General features: G+C 34.0%; 1 protein-coding gene across 1 annotated transcript in view; it reads left to right on the forward strand.

The window, feature by feature from the left end:
• The window catches only part of LOC135840860 (rho GTPase-activating protein 20-like), a 363,692-nt gene that overhangs the window by 16,130 nt on the left and 331,676 nt on the right, over nt 1–15,886 (forward strand). The window lies entirely within an intron of this gene.

A 15,886-nucleotide genomic window follows, 5' to 3' on the forward strand; every position in this document is an offset into this window, starting at 1 on the left:
TTTCATCAGAAATCACCATTTTTAATAGAAAAAAGATGGCTAAGTAAGTAAAGTAGGTATCTGTTGCTGAAAAAAAAGAACATGTTTAAATCAAATAGGACATTTCTGATGAAAAATGCTTTTTATGAGGAAAAAAACACTTGTCAGATTAGCCTGTTCTTGAGATAAGTATTTTAATATTTTTTATCAGAAATAAGACATTTTTTCTAATCAAGAAAGCACGTTTATTTAGAAAATGCATCTTTTCATGGTTGGATTTGGGTTAAAAGAATTATTATTTTTGAAAAAACTTTTATACTTAATCAAAAAAGAACTATTTTTATAAAGAACAGTATTTTCTGATTAAACGAGGGCGTTTTTTTTCAACATCATCATCAAATCCAAGGAAGAATTTTAAAAAATGAAAATAGGATATTTTTGAATTTTAATACTTTTGCCCCATTTTTCCAAAACTCTGGAAGGAAGGCTTCAGATGTAAAATGTTTTTTTTTTAATTTTTTTTTTATTGGATGATAATTTTAAGTTTTTTTCCCTTATTTTGGAAAATTATTACGATTTTGAAGAGATTTCTAGATAATTTCACTATGATTTCGATGTGAAATAGATTTTATGTTGCTGTAGGCATAAGTACCTATCTACATAAAATAATTTCAAAGAAATTTCTAGTCGGTTTCAATTGTCTGGCTTTTCGCAGTGATTTCTTGGTTCTTAATGGCGTTCTGAACGATTCTGAATATTTTCTTGGCATTTTTGGAAAAGTGCTTCGGTTTTTAATACTTAAGTGCTTCATATTTCTATAAAGATTTTTGAAATCAGGATAAATTCGAATATTGGAAAGAAAATCGAAATAAACCTGCGAACGTTTCAGATTGGCTATATAGAAAAATGTTCAAAATGGATTTTGGGTATCGATCCACATTCGGTACTTAGGAAGTACACAATATTAAAAATATATCACACGTTAATTTCAAAAAATGGTAAATTTTCAAAAAGTCGACAAAGAATCAATTTTGAATGTAGAAATTTTTGGACTCCATGTTTGCAAAACTTCACAATTTATTTTTAAATTAGATCAGAGCCAGAAAATTCAGATAGTTTTCCTGGCAGAAATGACTTCTCGCAGTCTTTTTCAGATGATTTCAAATCGATGTTCAAACTTTTTAGGATTAGGTTTTGCATACGGTTTCAATGTGGTATGGTTTTCATTTCGACTTTGAGGAGGAGGAGGAGGAGGAGGAGGTGAAAGAGATTTTCAGATGATTCAAGTCGATTTTTTAACGTTTTTGACATTATATTTTACGCACGTGATTTCAATGTGTGGTAGTTTTCATTTCGACTTTGAGGAGGAGAAAAAGGAGGAGGACGGGGGGATCTGTATTGATTTGCAGTGCTCAGATTTCAAAATTATGTTGATACTTATGTAGAGGTTAGACGTGTAATAGTTGTACCTATTGCTTATTATTTCCCTCAGGTATCGGAAAAAGACAAAGAGGAAATATGCAACAAAGTACCCATACGTAGATGCAATTAAGCCAAAATTCGAACAAGTAAATACAACAAAGCAACCGATTTCACAATGATCTGATAATAATTATAAAGCTGTAATATGACATTTTTTTTGGTACCTTATGTATCTTATTATAAAAGTCTCGTTTATAGACTCGTATTCAACCGGTTCTTAGTTGATATTAAAACATATCACGATGGCAAACGACGTAGGTATTAATTAATCAGTTTCAATACCGCGAACTTTGACGCTGATGCAGGTTTCCAATACGGGCAAATGTTGGTGCCATTTATATTGTATTAAACTTGGTTAAGTAAATCCTTAATTACCGCTTATGGTAGGTTAATAGGTATCTCGTTGGTATTTAAACTAGTTAGATCTACGAATTCTGTGAAATATTGGTTCGATATTGATAATGTATAAATAAATTGATGTCACAATAGTCAAAGTTCTTAGATTTCATTGAGTAGTGAAGCATCTCTACTTAAACGTTTCAGTCACAACTCACGATAATAGATAATTTCCGAAAATTTATTCTAACACGAAGCCGATCGCTTTTGTTTTTAATTTTCGCCTAATTTCATCGCTCGAGTGTTTCAATGTCAACACACAACAAGGAATACTTCGTTTTTAGTTACGGTTGATAGCGTTGATTTGCGAATTTCCATTCATTTTGAAGAAAATCTTTAGGTACCACAGTGTCTAAGATTTCGTTCCTAAATAACAATACAACGTAGCCTATTCATGTAATATTCATCTGAGCTGAGCCAAGTTTGCCATTTAGTCAGCTCGCTGTATCAATCGCAGTTGGATATTTTTACAAATGAGAAAATTGACTGGCATTTATTTAGTATACTTACGTATAGCTCGTATATAGTATTTGTTGTAATTAGTACCACATACTCTTTTATAGAATGCTAATTTTAAAACATGTCGCGTGTACTTAGCACACATTTCTAATTCATTATATTATAGTACATTTTGAAAAACAAAACGTTTAAGTTTAGCTGGTGTTTAACATTGTTTGAAATATATGACGAGCTGTATTGTTACACCAAGTTCCAAGTGTAGGTACGCAGTATTTTCCGAGATACACCTTGAAAATTTCAATTTTTTTTTCATTTTTACTGGTTGAATACCAGTCGATGAAGGTAATTTTATACTTTCTGCCTCGGTAAATGCTATCAAAATGAATGATTTTATTGCGAAAGTTGTTCGGAATACACAGTGTTGAGTGTACTTTAGTATAGGTCTACGTTGGAATGACATTGCAGTAATTATTCCAGTACGTACGCGTAAAATTATATTATAAAAATTCGAACAATCTTACATCGTTATTATGCGATAAAATGTACTTATGCCTACCACTATACCTACCTACATAGGTACCTATGAATTTTTTACTAGATTTCTTAGTTGCGTGCTTACTTATAACTTACAGTTCGCGTACACATTCAGTCAACTGCGTTAAATCAATGTTCTGAGTAAGTAGGGCAAAACGTAGTCGTAGTATAGTTACCTACTGCAAAACGATTTTGAATAAAATTTGATTTCGGTTTTCCGCGAACACAGTATTTGTTTACATACTTATAGTATTCAAGGTAGTAATTCAGCTTGTCGTTTTTGCAACTGATTTGTTCGTTAGATTAGTAACTATACTTAACTAGATAGATAGGTAGGTAAAGGTATATAATATGAACCGGGTCAGTATGTAGGACTAGGAAAAATCCACGAACCGAGCGATCCTCGATCCGCGAACCGCCGCATCTACTTCACATGCTACCTCCTTTAATGATCATGTTAATGATTCGCGTCACACTCTAGAAATTGTCCATTCGGTATTCTTATTTGGAGCTAGAAAAATCTGCATGGGTATAAAGCTTACCTATGGTCTTATAGATATGCGACGAATTATCATTTTCTAATTTCTACAGGTAGGTAGCAGATACGCGACTACGACTATTGAATATACAGGGTGTTCCAGAATAACCTTTCACATTTTGGTAACCACTGATCTGTGTTCAAGTGGAGCTAGGGGAATGGTAAAGGCGGTTCTAGGTAGCCAAAGCATGCCGAATTATGTTTCAAAAGTTATTTTTTGCCCTGGAGAAGTAGATGGCTGTACAGTATACTTTTACTGTGAAGGTCTTTTTTAAAAATAAAGACTCCTGGACCCCTTTACTCTTTACTCATCAGTAACAAAGCTCATTTTTATCTAAACAGTGAAGTGAATATACAGAATGTGCGCTTCAAGTGTACAGAGAATCAGTTGTTACTACTCGAGAAACCTCTACACTCCGTCAAGTTGACTGTTTGGTTGGGCGTGGCTAAAGTTGGTGTAGTGGGACCATGTGTGTTTAATGAAACAGTAACGGTGAGGGGTAAGGCAAAATGTTGAACAAGTTTGTTGTTCCTGAACTGAAAGGCAGACGATAATAATATAGAGTTACTTACTTGGTTTCAACATGTTGGAGCTACCTATCATTCAGATACCATCACAATATGTTTAGCGCGTGAGCACTTTGGTCATTGAATAATTTTGTTGAACACAGAAATTTAAAGGCCACCTCGATCCCCTGATTTTTCCGCCTATGATTTTTTTTATGGAGTTACCTCAAGTCAAAAGTGTATCAGGATGAATCTAGGACTCTAAAACATCTTCTAGGTAATATTAATCGTGAGTCGAGACTGATTGGAAGAGAAGTGTTCAATAATTCGAAAAAATGTTTGGTTGAATGTGTCAAAAATGATGGAAAATATCTCGATGGAAAAATTTCTAAAACTTAATTTTTAATGGAAACTCAAATATACGGTCTAAAAACGGCATGTTTCTACTTCATTTTGGTTGTAAAAGAATTTTTGTAAACATTTTTCTCTCAGAGTAATAAGAAAAACAAATGTGAAAGGTTATTCTGGAACACCCTGTACAAGATGCAGTCTACTCGAGTGATTAATAATGTGACACTTTGCTGAAAGTACTTACTCGTAGCCTATAATATAATGTACTGTCCGCTAGAACAATAATTTTACGCCCAGTATTGGGTTAAGAAAACGAAGACGAATATTGTTTTCATTTTCGTTGATGTTTAGACTACTTACGTAGGTACCTAGTAACTACATACCTAGGTACCTACTCATCCAGCGCCTAGAATTTTAATGCGATAACGAAGCTAATTTTTTCCTCAACGTAAGCACGTTCATCTTCTCCATGAATTTCCGGAAGAGAAGGAAATTTTCGTTTGCTGATGAATTGTTTAATGACTTAATGAGTATGTGGAAGTGTTCTTGCAAAATATAGATGTACGTTTTTGAAACCGGTTTCGCGGATTTCAAACAGATGCCAATTATTTTTCGACGAATCGAGATGATGATAAGGGGGAAATTTTGAAGAAATTTGTCACGTGCTTGTAATTATGACTCATGAGATGATTTTTAGTTAGATTGGGATGTAGGTAAGAGTAAGTTTAGAGACGGAGACTGTTGAGATTGAAAAGAAGGGGTGCAATCTGTTTAAACTTGGAGTCGTCAATTTCTCGAAGAGCCCGAAAAATGAAGCTGACGAGAGGGATAAAATAATCAATTGTAGATCTAGATACCTACTGTAAGTATGTGTTGAACATTTGAAATTTACGTAAGTATGTAGGATGGCGGATGAGTAGGGTATACCTTATTTTGCAAAGTTGAAATTCTCCATCTCCCACCCCCTTCCAAAGTTGTTAGCTCGGGTGAGAAAATTATTCCATATTTTTTATTTTTCTTACTATTTCCAAAAAAAGAGAGTTCCAGTAACTCCCCTCCCCCACTGAAAAAAGGTTTATTGAGGGGGGAATTCTTTGATGATTTTTCCATCAATGTTGTCATATCCGGGTAATTTCTTGTTTTTAATTTGTTTAACAATTCGTCTAACTTTGTCAATTGTGATTTCTGGTATTTGAGTGTTGTTACATTCTGTAGCAGACACATTTGGTGAAGATATTGTACAAGGTGGATGAGGTTTGAATTGTTTTTTAAGGTGGTCAGCAAATATTTTGGCATTTTCGGATGCTAACTCTGGTAAAGATAAGAAAATTTGCGCTGCAGATTTTCTCGATGTAAGCCAAGCTTTTGATCAAGTATGGCATGCTTGTCTCTTAATGAAACTCAAAAACCATCAACATTTTAGTGTAACCTAGACCGCTACTCATACTCAAAATAACGCCACTGGTTTTGTCGCCAACTCTGAGTAATAACCCGAGGAAAAAAGTTCAAACTTGGCCATACATGATCATGTATGACGACTTCATACATGATCATACTAAAAAATTGTCCCCCACATGCTCATGTATGGATCATTTGTATGAAATTGCATGTTTTATATCATACATTTTGTTCTATAATCTGGAAAAGTGTCTATAATCTGGAAAAATGTCTGAAATTCATTTATTCACATTTGTCTTGCATTCTTAGCACATCTTATGTACTTATACCATTCAGCAAATCATCCCATATATTTTATACTGACAATATTTTTATTATAAAAATTCATACATTCTCGAATTTTAAGTATGATCATACATGTTCATGTTAAAAAAAATCCCCGCATTTACACATGATCATGGTTACACTAAATCATACTTGATCATACATGATCATTGATCATATATGACATGTATGATCATGTGGGGGACAATTTTGTAACATGAGCATGTATGGAAACTTCGGTTTATGTATGATCATGTATGCTCGAGTTCATCCACCATACATGATCATGTATGGCCAAGTTTGAACTTTTTCCCCCGGGAAACAAAGGCACAGCAACAGCACATGCATAACTCAACTACTATCAGCAGTATACACACATGTACACAGTAGTGGTCTGCACGGGCCTGTCCGAAAGCCCAATAAAAGCTGGGTCGGGTCGGCCCGGGCTTGTCGGACTTGTCAGGCTTTCTTGGGTTCGGGTTTCAGTACGTAACTGGTACTCAACGCATGCGCTGTGAGTACTCGTAAATAAAGAAGTGTAGCACCCAGTGCTGTGAGAACGAACGAAAACGGGAACGGGAACGCATAAAGAACGCAACTTTTCAAATTTCCTTCAAAGAACGAACGGATAATCACACAAATCCTCTTGAAGAACGTTCTTACTGAGAACAAGAACATTAAATTTGTGAGAACGAGAACGGGAACGGGAACGGAGTGCTAATTTGGCATTCTTAGATGTTCTTTCAGGGTTCTCAAATTACCTCCCAAAACTCTGAAAAATAGGAAAAAATATGCTTTTTCCACAAACTTTTAGTAGTTTTCGGGTACAATAGAAGAAAATGAAAAAATTTCCATCAAAAATGGCTTCGCTTGTACCACAGAACCCTATTGGGAACGGGAACGGGAACACAGGAACGTAAATTTTGGAAATTTGATTGAGAACGAGAACGGGAACGGGAACGGGAATGCTTCTGCTTATGAAGCATAAGAACTAGGAACAGGAACGAGGTGTTAGATTTTTGGGAGTGATAAGGAACAAAGAACGGCATTCTTTATTGTGAGAACAAAGAATGGGAACGGGAACGAGCACTTCCGCGTTCTCACAGCACTGGTAGCACCTAGCACCCACGTCTCAACAATGCCCATTGTTGGGAAAACCATCTCGTCGCATCACGCCAACGTTGCAACAAAATTTATCGGAAGTGTTGAAAAATTATTGTCAAGTCGGGCTCGGGCCCATCGGGCTTGTTTCGGGCTTTTGGGTTGGGTTGGGCTTTTTGCCTGAGTACTTGGGCCAGGTCGAGTAAGCCCGCGGGCTTGCCCGACCTGCTCAGACCACTAGTACACAGTACACACACACACACACACTACATCTTCAGTTGTTGACGCATGCGCTGTTGCGTTTGTTTATTACTCAGAGTTGGCGACATAACTAAGGCACTATAGCTTCACTCAGGTGAAATCAGTGGCCATCTTTTCGGCCATCTTTGGTGCAAAATGATGACGTCAGCCATAATCACAGCACAGTACAGCTGTTCGGTAAGTGACCTAACTGTGACGTTTCATTGTTATTTTGCACCAAAGATGGCCAAAAAGATGGCCACCGATTTCACCTGAGTGAAGCTATAGTACCTTAACATAACCAGTGGAGTTACTTGTATTTTGCATATGAGTAGCCGTCTAGGTTAAACTAAAATGTCGATGTCAAAAACCATCTTCTAGGACATACTATTCAATCTTCTGGCTCTCTATCTAAGTGATGAAAAATTCCGAGTCAAATACAACAGTGCTTTCTCTGACCAGGGGTGCTAACTGTAATCGCAAAAAACCGAAAACTGTAACCGAAACCCGAACAAGATCCATTATTTTAGCCATTTTCAAACCCTAACTGAAAACAAAAACTGAAATTTCATAGATTTTTTAAAAACCATAACAAACATAATGAAGCAGTGTGAGTGAAACCGAAACCTAAACTGATATAATTTATTTCGGCTTTCAGTTTGGGTTTTTTCAGTTTTTTTAAATTTTTTTGGGGAGATTTTTTCACATTTTTGACTTTTGAGACTCGAAATCCAGGGAAATTGATAAATTTACTAATTAGTATTCTTGAAAAATCTAATAGATATACTATTTTAGAATTATTATGACATGACTACAGTTTGTTTTCTGAGATTGAGAAATTTTGAAGAAATTTAAAAAATATATAAAATATGTAAAACTGAAAACCGAAAACCGAAAAATTTCAAGGAAAAATTGGAGTGAAACCATAATTGTAATTAAAATAATCAAGGTTAGCACCCCTGTCTCTGACTTCAGAACAATCTGAGCAGGAGTACTACAAGGAAACATATTGCGCCCAATATTATATTTTCTCAACATGGGTGACATCCCTTCGACAATCGACATCACAATGACAACATTTGCTGACAACACTGCAATTACCACACAAGATTTTGATCCAGATGTTCCAATGGACAAATTACAAAACAACTTGAATGCAATAAACAAATGATGTCAAACTTGGAGAATTAAAATCAATAGTGAAAAATCGAGCTATGTTCTTTTTACCAGAAGAATGATAATTTATCAAAATTTTTTGTTTCTGAGTCAGAATTTTTCTAAATAAGTAATCCCCATTTCAAGAAAAAAATTTCCCCAGCTCTTCAAATCAAATTGGCCCCTTAGTGAGGAACCCCCATCTAGAAAAATGTTTTAAAAAATGAGAATAAATCAAAATCAGGATGAACTTTTGAAAATCATATTTCCACTTTAGAGTAGTTCTGTATAACCCCCCATTGAAGTATAGAGAAACCTTCATCGGAATCCCCAAATTATGTTGACTCTCTTGTATGGATTCCCCCAAATTTAAAAAAATATAAAAAATTGATGTTTGTAAAAATTTGTTGAAAATTTTTCATTTAGGTATGGGGAAAATATTTCTAAATAAGCACCTTTTCAAGAAAAGTACTTCTCCGTAGAGGTCTTCCAAATGAGGTTGGTTCCTCTATCTTATTTATAAAGCCTCCAATCAAAGTCGAAAAAAAACGACAAAAAATAAAAAATTGATATCTGAACAAATATTTTAAAGGTAAACTTTCGCTTACAAGTTGAAAAAAGCTGGGTACCAGTGTCAGTAAGTCTCATTGATGACGCAAATGTCTTTTGGACTGAATCTCAAAAATTTCTTCAAGTATTTCGCTAGAGAGACAGAGTAAGGGGGGGGCAAGAGTACGCACTTGGTGTTTGAAGCGCTCTAGAGGGGAGGCAATTATGAGTTGACGGGTGGAAATGCATGTCAGTGAAAGGGCAACTCTTTGCCTACATTTTGCACTGAGTACTTTTACCCCGCCTTTTGTAAGTAGCGTTCAAAAATATACCACGACCACTAGGCTAAATTTTAGAAGCTGAATTGCATTTTTCGAGTTTTAGTGGACTTCTTGGGATTCAAATAATGTATTTTATCTAAGTCGCTACAAATAAATCGAAAAAACCTAAAATGAAATTCAGCATCTATGGACTGGGACTGGGATAATAATATGTCTTTGTGATCCTTTAGATTGATTTTTCATCAAATTTTCAAAATTTGTTTCAGCCAGTTCAAAATTATTTTTTCTTTCTAAAATGACAAAGACCTCTAATTCAAGTTTACTGATTCTGGATTTCTTTTAGTCCTTTTTCATGACAATTTTTGCAAAATCGAAAAATCTAAAACTCCGCCAGAGGCTCCAAGAATGTCTTGAAACTATCACAATCTATTTGAAAGGTCAAAAATAGGACATTCATTTGGATTTCTATATTTCAATATACCAATACCCACTAATTTTGATTTTTCATGGAAAATGGGTTGAATTTGAATTTTTAAAATTCCACCAGAAATCATACAATTGAATGAAGCACTTCAATGGATGCTTTTTTAATATTTCTAGACTGGTTTGATTTTTTTTTTTTTTTTTTTTGAAGAACATTACGCCTTTCAAGATTGCATTTTTTGGTTTCCTTAGAGTAGAAAAAATATTTTTGACCGATCAACTTTTTTGTTCTCAGAATCAGTCATTTCCGAACGTTCCTGAAAAAAAGTAGCAGACGACCGGTAACGTAATTTACCTACTAAAAGGAGGGGGGGGGGTCACTCCCAGACGAAAATTCAGTCATCTTATGGTTTGTCTTTCAAGTTGATTCAATTCGATTCTCGAGTTCTTCCTGACACCTAAAATTATTTTTTTCTTTTTGAAACATGAAAATTATTTTGGCCAACTGATCTTTTTTTCCGAAATACTGGTATGCCGCAGGAATTGCTCGTTTTCAGACCTGCCTGCGAACAAGGATCACTATTGTATGTACATATGAGTAATCCCATGTAAATAATGAACTCATATGTACGTGTTTATCGAGTTTAATGACCTATACCTAATTCAGTGCTGTCCATTTATCAGGTACTCACTTTCTTCAGTCTTTACTTCTCCTTTCATAATTCACGAACACCTAATCCTATAGTAATCTACTCGTAAGTAATCAACGCATATTCGCCGAATTCCTCATTTGATATGGAAATGAATAGGGATAATCTAGATCAATAGTGCTACTCTGAGGTAACACCTGTTACTCGATCGTATACGCGTATCTTGTATAACGTATCAACACCACACATTGTTATTAACATTATTATTACCTAGTACATATTATTACAATCCATCGAGAAAATTGAAATATTCATCAAGTATCTACGGAAATGAAATGACGTTAGGACGATGAACGAAGCTGTGGAAAAATAAAAATCATATCGCGAGCCAGTATTGATAGGTACGTAATTTATAAGGCGAATACAACATCGTAAATCGAAAGTGTTGGTACCCATAGCTAGTATCTACCAGCTACCTAGTACCTCTACCCATACCTATTACTCATGTTGTGCATGTAAACATTTAAAACTATCTCTTAATAATGCTATCACTTGGTTATATATAGTGAAAGCTAATACGCATGAGTATTCATGGTTTGATGCGCATATAAGTATACGACATTTAAATTGAAAAATTTGTTTAAAACGAACGTGACAAAGTCCTTTAAAACAAGCTGAGTTGCATTGTAATGTTAGGTAGGTACTCGTACCTTCTCATGAGCACCCATATTTGCAATTTAAACGATCGTTGCAACAAGTGTTGTTTACTTTCCTGTTTGGTTTCGTAAAAGTTATTCGAATTTGGTATATCTTTGGTTCAAAATTTAATCAACTTCGTCGTATAGATAGAGATATTGTGCTTTTGAGACATTTTTTCCACCACGTAGACTGAAGAAATAAATCTATAGTCTAAACCAAAGCCAAACTACCTACATATTATAATGCAAGTATCATAGACGACGCAGAAATCGAACAAAAAAAATGTCTCCGGTCTGATTTTCCATTCTCGATAAAAAAGAAATAAAAAATTAGCTGCATGCTGCATTAAGTGCAAAGTGTCTGGAAATTATTAGGGAATATAGTGGGTGGATTAGATCGGTGATAAGAAAACAGTTGCTAAAAACATGTACCATTTTGTGTTTCTCTGATAAAGATATCTATACGTAACACGTGTCCGAAAAGACAAATGGAAAACAGAAAACAAAATCATGTTTGATCTACATTTTTTGATAGAGATTAAAATGACAGATACGATTTTTAACAACTTGTTAATGCATATTGTTGGGTATCGTTGAAATGATTCAATTTTTACTTTTGTTACAGCCTCACAGGTACTTGATTATTTCATCGAGGTGTAAAGCTCGAATTAGGTAGCATACCTGTTCTCGAGTGTTGAGATTTTTACGACTCGTAGGTACATTTTTATGTTATCACTACCTGGCGATTCTTATCTCCAAGACTCCTTTTTTGAAATTAAAAAAGCTCTTAAAATGGATTTTAATGTAATATGATTCTACGAGTAGGTATATTAAAACGATATCTTATCTTGAATCCATATTAGAAGTAAACCAAAGCTATTTGCATTGTTCACGAAATGCTCAAGTGCACAATACGTACTCGTATCTACCCGCCTTATTTAATTCAGAAATTAAATCAATTTCCTGATACGTAGTACGACTATTTACGATTTTTTATTGAAACTCTTTATTAGCTGCTAAGTTTATAAACAATGAAAGCAATACCTACGAACTAAACTTGCGCAGGTACCTAAAGTTGATACATTAAAGTTATGTACATATACCTGCGGTCTGCTCTGCGATTATGAAGCGTAAAATTTTTCAGAAAAATGAGGTATTATAAAATCGTACAATGCAATAATTAAGATTTTTTCCTAAGAATAACGGTTTTTAGTTTAGGTGTTCTTAATCGATGGAATTTTCACGATTCTATAGGTAGGTATAGGTAATACCTAGCACAGCACTTCGGTTTGAAAATTTCACGCTATTACGAGTTTGTAATTAAACAGGTGTCACTTGTTAATGTTTTTTTGGCTCATTGATTGCATGGCTCGTTTAATTGCGAAGAGCGAAAGTAGGCTACTTTGAATATCTTTTGTTTCCAAGTTTAACTAGGTAGGTAATGGTTAGATTAGTGATGTAAGTCTGTAGTGATGATGGTGAGAATGACTCGTCGATTATTTAATTTTGTGTGAAAAATACTCGTAGACGATAAATAATCACGATATGTAGGTAAATCGATCGGTATTTTTTCAACGTTATTTTATGTTGATAGAAGTAAAATTTGTGAAAAATTCGAACATTTCAGCTCATGAGAGAGAGAGAAGAGATATTATTTAATTGAAAAATTCGAACGTTTTTTTATTTTTGTTCTCTGTATTTTCTAAATTTAAAATTCATCAATCTGATGTGTTCAAAGATGAACAAAATTCATGAACTGGAAGGAAATGAAGGACTATGATGCTGAATTTTTTTTCAAATTCTCATTTCCATCAATCATTGGCTTTGTTCCACTACAAGAATTTGTCGTTATCAAGTCAATTTTTCTATCTTCAAAAATGCTCATTTTTCTGTTGTTTACATTTTTCAACTATACTTATATAGTTATGTATCTGCCTATAATTTTCTTGAAATTTAGCTAGAGCAAAGTACCTCGGGCAAAGGCTTTCAAAAATTCATTCAACAAGTAAAACATTGTTTTTGCTGTAAAAGATCTTTTTTTTCGGACTTTCATCTAATTTATTTGACATTTCAAACCAGGGTCATTCCATGTCAACCAAAAAAATGCGATTTTGAAAGCCATGTCTTTCAATTTCGGTCAATTTTTTTTTACAATCGAATATGACGTAAGATTTTTGATTGGACCCCATCCACGGCCTCCAACAATTTTTTTAGACTTTCACCTATTGGGGGAGGTTCTGGGGGCCATGGGTGAGATCGATTTAAAAAACTATGCTATATTCGTGTTCAGCGATATCGAAAACATACTATTTCATGTGTCACACAAATGTAACCATTTTTTCGGGGGTTACCCCCTTTGTGGAGGTGCTGGGGGCCGTGTATGGGTCCTATCAAAAATCTGACGTCATATTCGTGTTCAGCGTCACCAAAAACATACAATTCCATGTGTCGCACGAACAAAACACTTTTTTGAACTTTTACCCCCTTTGGGGTGGTGCTGGGTGCCGTGGTTGGGGTCTTATCAAAAATCTGATGTCGTATTCGTGTTCAGCGTCACCAAAAACATACAATTCGATATGTCACATGCCCCAAATTTTCTTTCGAAAGTTTAGCCCAAAATTGGGGGTGGGGGTGCTCCCCCTCCATTAAGAGATCCCATCTCGAAACTTCAATATTTCAAAAAAACATCAAAGGGTACATCTATGGAAATTTTTTCAAAATTTTAAATGGTCGCTCTCACTTACAGCGCCATTTTGAAATTTTAACTTCCAATTTGAAAGTTCAACTTTCAACTTTTGAAAACTTCAAAATGCTTAAAAAGTTCTGAATGCAATGCCCTTTCGAACTGTGAAATCAGTTTTGATCAAAGTATCATAGTTTTGGAGGAATGGGCTGCTGAAGTTGAGTACCTCGAGACAATGTGAAAATAATGGAAGCCCTCCCACCCGCCCCCTGAGGGGGCTGGGACCAATCTACTTGCGGGGTTCTTACTTACTGGGTGGGTGTATATTGTAAAAAAAATTTGAGCGAAATCGAAAGACATGACTCAAAAACGTTGGTTGAGTTGACATGGAATGACCCACCACTGGTACTCAACTTGCAGCAGTTTAGAAAAAGGAAAACAATTAAGCCCAAGCCAAGCGAGGACAAGAGCCTTCAACAATTTATATAATTTCAATAGAGGGAAGTGATTTTCGATATTGAAAGTTGCTGATGAGAATTGACGAACTCTGAAATTTATATGCAAAAACTTGAGCTGTTACTTTAAAAGCTCAGTTTTGTGAGTTTTTCAAATTTTAATTAGACTACTGATTTGAAATACTCCAAAATGATCCAAAATGCAGGGAACTTGGGATTTTCAAAATGATTAATCCGATATGACTCTTTAGTTAGTTTTTTATTTAATTTTGATCAGAATTCGGAATCCTTCTTTCATCTATACTCCCCAGAAAAGAAGAATTGAGATTCTATTTTGATTTTTTTTTAAGTCTTTACTGTAATTTATTTAAATTTTTACTCGTTATATTTATCATGAAAATATAAGCTTTTACTTTAAAAGTTGAAATTCTCAAGGTTTTTGAATTATATTTATTGATTTCAAATCTCCTTTCTACTCGCTTTGAACGATCGTGAACAGATTTGTTCAAGTACACCAGTCTTGAAAAATAAGTCCTCTAAGTTTGACATTTTTGCAAGAATTCGCAAATACGTGAGATTTACGAGGCGGAGGCTCGCCCTTAACTCATTGAAGGGTTACGAAGTTAATGGGCCAGATTTCATAAATTTTATTGGGCACAAATTTTTAAAATGCTTCAACATGGACAACTGCATGATCAACTGATAGATATGTTTTCTGAGATTATTCATTTAAAAATGTTCCAGAAAACCAGAAAAATCTTACCTACCTAATTTTTGTATCAAAAGTTTGGTATAAATAAACAAAAAAATATATATTTTAATTAAAAACTCATAAAACAGGAAAATAAGTACCTACTGGAGATAACTTTAAAAAAAATGAAAAGTGTAAACAATTTTCAAATACGAGTACATGCCAATTACCCCCCCCCCCCTCCCCACAAAAAATATTTTGTAAAAATTAAAATACAGGAAAAATTGAGTGTTTTTTAATTATTTTTTTTTTGTACGAGTCTATTTCTATTTATCAAGCATAATAATGAAAGAATGGTGGATCCTATGTTGAAGAAAATAAGAAAAATAGGTACTCGTATTTTGTAGAAATGCTCGGAATGTTGCTAAATTTTCTGGTAGGTAGTTCTCCAGTAAATAATTGTCAAAAATAAAATAATAACGTAAAATAACAAAATATAAACCACATTATTAGAAGCAACTGGAAAAAAATTAAATTAATTTTTTCAAAAAGCATCCATAATTCGAAAACTTTTTCCCCTGTTTTTTGAAAAAAAACCTTGCCTTGCTTTCAAATTTTTTAACAATAAATAAAATAAAAACTAAAATAATGATAAAACGATTCTTAATATTCTTGTTGGGTGCATTATGTATTAAATATCTTCTACGTATTATGTACAATCAACGTTTGATTTCTATAAAACATTTTTTTTTTTTTTGAAAATTGTGAATTTTTTAAAATAATTTTTGATAATTTATTTGGGGAAAACCTGAGCCAATAAAAGTTTCATGTGTAAAATTCTCTAGAGAAATGGTTATTTTTTTTGGTCTTTAAAATCACGTCTTGTTGTAGATATTTTCTTTTTTTCTTTTTTTTTTTGAGAGCGAGAGTAACTCATACATAGTCTTAATGAACTTTTACTGGTTAATTACCAGTTAGTATTTTTTTATGAC

This window comes from Planococcus citri, chromosome 3 (genome assembly GCF_950023065.1).
Source record: "Planococcus citri chromosome 3, ihPlaCitr1.1, whole genome shotgun sequence".
Lineage (NCBI taxonomy): Eukaryota > Metazoa > Arthropoda > Insecta > Hemiptera > Pseudococcidae > Planococcus > Planococcus citri.